This window comes from Octodon degus, unplaced genomic scaffold (genome assembly GCF_000260255.1).
Source record: "Octodon degus isolate 3935 unplaced genomic scaffold, OctDeg1.0 scaffold00161, whole genome shotgun sequence".
Lineage (NCBI taxonomy): Eukaryota > Metazoa > Chordata > Mammalia > Rodentia > Octodontidae > Octodon > Octodon degus.
In genome coordinates, this window is record NW_004524737.1 from 3,816,570 (window position 1) to 3,823,951 (window position 7,382).

The 7,382-nt window shown below is 39.8% G+C and overlaps 1 protein-coding gene across 5 annotated transcripts in view; it reads left to right on the forward strand.

Annotated features, from left to right (window-relative positions):
• Positions 1-7,382, forward strand: part of Flrt2 (fibronectin leucine rich transmembrane protein 2) — a 97,839-nt gene that overhangs the window by 32,772 nt on the left and 57,685 nt on the right. The window lies entirely within an intron of this gene.

The following is a 7,382-nucleotide window of genomic DNA, read 5'->3' on the forward strand; positions in this document are numbered from 1 at the left end:
TCTCTCTCTCTCTCTCTCTCTCTCTCTCTCTCTCTCTCTCTCTCTCATATCTCAGGTCTCTGATTTATTTCACGATTTCCTTAAGGACTACGATGGTTGTGGGTGCCCATCACTTTCTTGTACTTTAAGTCATTCTTCAGATCATAGCACTTCAGTAGCTGAAGAGTGTTCCCATGTGATTGTGCCCTGTTCTTTAACATGAGATCTGTTGATGGCTCACTAGTATAAACAACAAAGAGCATAATGGTCACAGTGACCCAGGGGAAGCAACGCAATGAAATTAAGTAAAGGAAATTTTATACTTTGAGTAAAAATCAATAGGTTGCAACAGAGCCCTGCAAGAAGAGACAAAGCTTTCAGGTCCCAGAGAACCAGAGATGATTGTGGACCAATTACTGTAACTCTTGTTCCACTTCTCCAAAACTGCTGTCACCCTATTAAATATAAAAATGAATACTAAGCAAATACAGTTTTTGCTTCTTTTTTATTGTTACAGAAAGTTAGAAAACAGAAGATTCTATAAGACATTCACTACTTAAGAGAAGCAAATTATTTTTGAGAATTAGGGCTCTCTGAGCACTCCTACTGAAGTTAATCTTAATCATTACAGATGCCTAATGTAATATGAATGATTGTAGTTATTGCTCCATCAAAGAGCTGTACAGTCAGGAAGTGGGGAGATGAGGAGAGGAGATGTACAGTCTACACTATGTAGTAAATACCAAATGCATCAAATCATTTCTTTTTGGTGGTTGACATGATTCAAGTTTTCTGTTAACCCCAATCCTTAGATTTTGAGAAATAAAACCGAAGCAGAGAGAACAGTGTAGATGTGTCTTAAAAATAACGTGTTACTTCCATTGCCTCCTTGCTATAGGCCCTGGTAAAGTTGGATACATGTATAGAACTCACTGCATAATGATGATTGGTTGTAAATCCCAATGAAGATACTAGAATTAAAGAGAGGTGATGTTCACTACTGTGAAAGCCCTTATAAAAACTGTTCAACATTTATACTCCAATGAAGCATCAACCTCTTTCTGTATACAGAGAGAGAGACTTTGTAGGGGTCAATGCATGTGTCAACGTGGCTAGATGGCCTAGCCCTGGACTGTGGGGGCCCTGCCCTGCGGGACCCACCCTGGGGTGTAAAGGGGCCTGCCTTGGGGCAGGGAAGGCCTGCCCCAGAGTGACTCAGCACCTAAAAGGGTATATAAAGAAGTGGAGAAAGATTCTGCATTCCACTTCCTCAGAAGAACTTCAGTCTTCACAGTCAGCTTGGACTTCATCTCCTGGCTTCCAGGACAGAATCTTTTGCCTCATGCTTGGATCCATCAGCCTTCCATCGCAGATTCTTCAGTTTCCATCACAGATTCTGCAGTCTTCCATCACAGACCCATTGGTCAACTGATAGAGACTTGCACAGAACACTGCAGTGAGCTTCAGACCTTGGGACTGAATCCTTCAGTCTTACAGACACCCTCTGTATCCTTCCTCATCCAACCCTGCAGCTGCCCTTTGTAAGCCAATCTTGTAATTTCTTGTACATTTATACATCCTGTATTATATCTGTTCCTCTAGTAAAACCCTGTTTAATACAGACCTCAGCAAGGGAGAAGATGAGATAGGCAGGCAGTTTCCTTCTACAGTGGTGCTGTTTCTCATTTTTTTTTTTTTTTTTTATGGCATAAGCCCAAAGTGGCACTTGGCTACTTGCTCTTCTCTGCCTGTACATGCAGAGTATTTAAGCCAAATAGCATCTATTTTTGGCCAGTGACTATGTGAAACTTGAATGTGTGCTGCATGAATTGGCTTGAGTTGCCCATCAATTTGGAAGTGGTAGCAGTCTTTAACCTACAAGTTGAGTAGCAAAAGGAACACTGGATTTCCTTCTCTCATTTTCGCACATATGAATTTTCTTAGAGGAATAAAGAATAGTAAAAAATCATGATTACTAGCGACTTTAGTTAATATATTAAGAAAATTTAAAAAAATATCTTGAGTCGCTACATCTCCACTGGCTCAACCAGCACTCTTTCAAATGTATTTATAGAGGATCGATTTGAACATTGTTTGACATTGGCCAAAATTAATAGTTTTCTGGTGGATCAGACTCTTACATGACATTCAAAAAAGTATTTGAAGGGCCAGGGAGATAGTTCAGTGGAATAACCACTTCCCTGGCAAGCACAAGGGCCTGAGTTCAATCCCCAGTTCTGCCAAAAAAAAAAAAAAAAGTATTTGAAAGTAAGATTCTAGTATGCACATTGCTTTCTATATCCTTTCTATATCTTGGTATCACTACTACAGAAAAACACTACTGTACCCATTATGATTGAAATAAATGATATGTAATTTAATTCATTAATTCTTAGACAGTACAACTGTGCATTCTGTGTGTGGATCAGTTGCTTCATCTACACCTTGAAGATTACCTTAATGCTCAAGTCAAAGGCTCTTTGGGGTTTTGAGAGATGCTATCTGAAAGAGATTCACAATTTGAGAAGTCCTATTGACATAGAAGTCCTAGTATTAATAATCATTCTGGTTCCTTGGGCAGGTTTCTATCTTAAGCCATCTTTCATGGGATTTATCTTGTCTTTATTTTAAGCTCACATAATGACATCCAATTTCAGTTTATTTCCATTTGTTTCACTAAACTATCCTCTTGTCTTTCCTGTACAGTCATGAATTAGCTCTCCTGTGTGATCCTTGCTTTGCTGAAGAGCATATAATTTAATATTGTGACTCAGTCAAATCTGAGATTTTTTTCTATGTATTTGGTACAGGGTCTCACTACACAGGTTGGACTCTTAGTGATCCTCCTGTTTTCAGCCTCCCCAGAACTTGGATAACAGGCATGTACCACCAGGCCAGGTCTCATTAGCCAGCTCAGTGCACCTGGGGGCAGGGTTGGCAGTATGTGGTACGGGGATCAAAGGTCTGAGATTTTTAAATATTACTTCTTCACTAGTAAAAATAATTCCAACTCATGATTTATTGAGTCTTGCCCACTTTATATGATATTAAAATGAATCTCCTGAAAATATATTTGTCATTTCATAGAAAGGAGGAGATATTTATCATGAGCCCATAGTTTTACCTAGGAACACTGACCATTTCAACAATGGAAAGAAATAAGTAGCAGAATTATGATTTATGCTGGTCTTAGGTACAGAATTTGCAACAAGGCATGTAGCAGAGTCAAGGTGTAGAGCCATAAGATTCCTAAAGTTTATTTTTGTTTTCAAATTAGGCTTTTATTTTTGCCACCATCTTTCTTTCTAAAGAGATCTTAGGAAAGGCAACAGAATACCTTACTTTAAAAAAATAGTTATTGTGGTTTTTCTGTTTCTATTCATATGAGTATAATTAGTATCTTCCTCACTCAAATGGCTCACAGCCTGAAGTGCCTTATATTGTTTTTGCATACAATGCTATGAATAACCTCAGTAAGTGTGGAGTCATAAAAGATAGTTTTCATCCCAGTATCACTAAGGTGCTATAACTTTCCTCATAAGATATCTGTCGCATTCATTTTAAGTTGAAATGTGGATGTGAGACAAGTAGATCCTGCAGTTGTTTTAATGAGTTGAGTGTAGAAATAATGATTTTGAGATAGTTATTCAGATTATCCTATATTGTCTGAGACCCCAACAGTTTCTTAATCTTATGGGTAGAAATATTACCACCTTTTTAATATATGCAGTGTCAGTATCAACTTTATTTAATTTGAAATAATTTTAGGAACCAAGTCCATGGAAATTTATTTAGATGTATATACTTGAAAGTCTTTGTGCTGTAGTTATTGGTTATAAAAATACAAGTTGCTAACTTGAAAAGAGAGGTTGCTATTTTGGGTTGTCAGGCCTGAAAGACACTTGAAAGGAACATAAAAAGACTCATAGCCTGAGAGAGCTATTGCAAGCCATGAGGGGAAATGCACTTGATGTGACAGTGATCTATTCGCAGTTGGAGCTGTGGGGTCTTGGAGCCTGTAATGGAATTTGTTACAGAACATCTACCATTGGGCCTCTTTTAAGGGAAGAAACATACATGTTGGTTAATCCTCTGGACTGCAGATTCACCACTTCAGGAATTATCTCAATAGTGGATGATTATGCACAGTGCTCATTTGGTGGGCTTCCCCAACAATCATTAAAAGGAGGGCCGGGGAGATGGCTGAGTAGAATAAGTGCTTCCCTGGCAAGCGCAAGGGCCTGAGTTCAATCCCCGGTTCCACCAAAAAACAAAAAACAAATCATTAAAAGGAGAAAGATACATATGTGTTGCCTTAGCAGATAAGTAAGTATATAGCAAAATGAAAACATGTCAAGGACTTTGGAAATGACAGCAGCAGTTTTCTCATGAACTGATTTGATGGTACCCATATTAGAGACAGTCGAACCAAGTCAATTTTACCTGCACAGATTCACTTTTTTTCTTGTGGTACTCACTTTGATGGTGGAATTGGCCTTGTTCTTTCTGGTTGAGGGCTCAGAGAATGCATGCAAGCCAACAGTGGTGTCTAGATGTGATGAGGGACAAAGCCCAAACGTGGCCTAAAGTACCCTGATGGGCCCTGAACTAGTGGGTCAGCAGACGTGGCATTTACTGAGTGGTGGTTGAATCTCATATCAGCAATGTACAAGAGAAGGTTTCCCTGAGGGAAAAATAACACAAGGACAACAAATTGTTATTCTTTTTAAAACAAATCATTCTCTGGGTATGACCATGAATGGAGAAAGCCACCTTAATTTTTTTTAGCTTGTAACGTAACACTGAGCAGATACTCCTAAATTTAAATAATCAGCCTTCATTGGCGTGTGTGTGTGTGTGTGTGTGTGTGTGTGTGTGTGTGTACGCACACACACACGCATGCATATGTTTGTGCTGAAAAATGAGTATTTTTGCTATTTTGATGAAAGCATTTTGGGAAGTGCAATATTTAGTATTGTTCAGTCTTGGATCTAAATGTGCACAGTACAGCATGTAAGAGTTTAAATTCCTGGCCTACGTGCAAAGGAAGAAAATATCATCTGGTGGCTAAAAAATAGTTTCAGCATTGGGTACTTTCAAATCTTTGGCATGAAAAAATGGAACATATCTCTTCTCTGTATCAGCTTCTTAGGAATGAAACAAGCATAAATATTTTTCCTTTTGGTCCTTTGTGTGTTAGTCATGATGAAAATGCAGTCCATCCTGCTAGATGAAGAATAAAACAGTGCAGAACCCTCAAATAATATTAATATTTAGGTTGTAATGAAAGGCAATGGATAATAGTTTCCATAGATCACACAAAATTTTTCATGATTTAAATCTTGATATTTGAATGGACACGGCATCTGTTAGACCCTAGGCCGACAAAGAAGGTAGTGATGTTTATACTTGGTGGCAGTATAAACAAAGGGGCAGAGGTAGGGAGTGCCCTGGGAGTGCCCTGGGAGTGGAACAGTAGTAGGCTAGTGCTTCACAGAAACTCTCTGAGTTCAGCCATCACACTTGGCGTAGCCCCTCAAGAGTCTGTGAACGCCTGAACAGGGCATTCAACGGTGTGGAGTCTGCACCCCTGTTGTGCCTGCACATAATAGCAGCGCTAAGGATATTTGGAGCCTCTAAGCCTCCTTCCATATGTTTCCTTGGTTAGACCAGGCTGGAGCTCTCTGGGAAAATATACTTTCTGAGTGTAGCTGCAATTTATGCATTTGCCCTGTTGCAGCATGACATTGATGGAGTATGAGGATCATGGACCGAGGCTGCCCTAGCTCGGGTCTCTCCTTTGCCTCTTCAGGAGGTAGGGCGAGTGACAACACATTGCAGATGATTATGTTCCCTATGGATAGCATTGCTGTTATGACTGAGGAGTTGACATCTGTAAATAGTTTGACATAGAGTAGCATCTAACAGGCAGTGAGTGACTTAGAAGCGATTGTTTTCCCACAGAGATCAGGGGAATGCTCCACATGATTAATTTTCCCTATAAACAGCACACCTTGCCCTCCTCTCAGCAGGCCTCTACTGAGCAGGCCTGTGAAATGCTCCAGGAGGGAGTATGACTACAGATTTGGAAATTAGCTATTTCTGCTCTCTTTGATATAAGTTCCTTGAAAATCTGCCCCTTTCCTTGTTTTACAAAAGGACAATAAAGGCAAGGTAGCAAAAAGTGATCACAGGCACTACCTCTGCTCACAGGACCTTTGCGACCTGCAGGAGAGAGGTGGCTGGAGAAAGAAGGAGAAGCTCTGCGGTGTGGCGTACACCTTGGAGTCCTGTTCTGACTGAGGCACTTAGGGGTGGGCATAGTATTTCTTCTTTGCTTGGACAGCTGGAAGACCTATGGTTAGACGAGGGAATACTGAGATCATAAAAGTTCATCAACATGAAGATCACGTACAGCCTGAAAGATGTTTTATGAGGCATTATTACCAGGACAACAGTAATTGATAGATAATTCGTTCATTGTCTTTGAGTAAATTGAACTCTTTTTTATGTAACATAGTTGAGACTTAAAAATAGATTTTCATTCAAGAAATGTGGGTAAGCTAGAGCATAAGAGACATGAAGTAAGAGATAGTTGATCTTCACAACCAATTTGCCTTTTCTTTTTCTTTTTTTGGTGTAACCAGAGATTGAACTCAGGCCCTTGCACTTGCCAGGCAAGCGCTTATTCTCCTGGGCCATCTCCCTGCCCCTTTGCCTGACTCTTGTCATCTTTATTTCTATGAAGTTTTTCAAGGACCAATTTCATATCCTGCATCTCTCCTACAATTAATGAGAACGCCTCTTTGTGGAGCTTAATCTTGGCGTGGCCTCTACCTTCTACCATTTGTGATATCTGTATCTGTATTATCTGTCACTTAAAAATGTGGAGGTGTCAAACTCAAATCATCACACATGGTCAGCATCTACTCTTCCATTCACCATTTTCAAAGTAGAGAAGCCAGTACTGACATCAGAGGTTAGAGGACACGGCACAGTTGGGCCTCCGTATTTGTGGATTCAACCAACAGTAGGTCAATAGACTGACTACTCTCATTGCCTAAACCACACGATATTAGAATTCTTGCACAGCATTTACATTCTATTCAGTACTGTGTGAAATCCAGAGATGATTGAAAGAGTAGGGGAGAAGAGCATAAGTTATGTGCACATATTATACCATTTCATGCAAAAACTTGGGTTTCCATGGATACTGATGTTGAATTGTCCTGGGACCAGTTTCCTACATTTACTAAGGATGGTGGTATTGTACAGTGCCTTATACGTACTCACGACCTCTCCAAGTCTCTCCTGTGTCCCTTGTCCCATTGCCCCTTTACCTTAATCTCTTTGTCTCTTAATGATTTGTAGGCCAGTCCATTTTTCTTTTAGTTCATTAATCC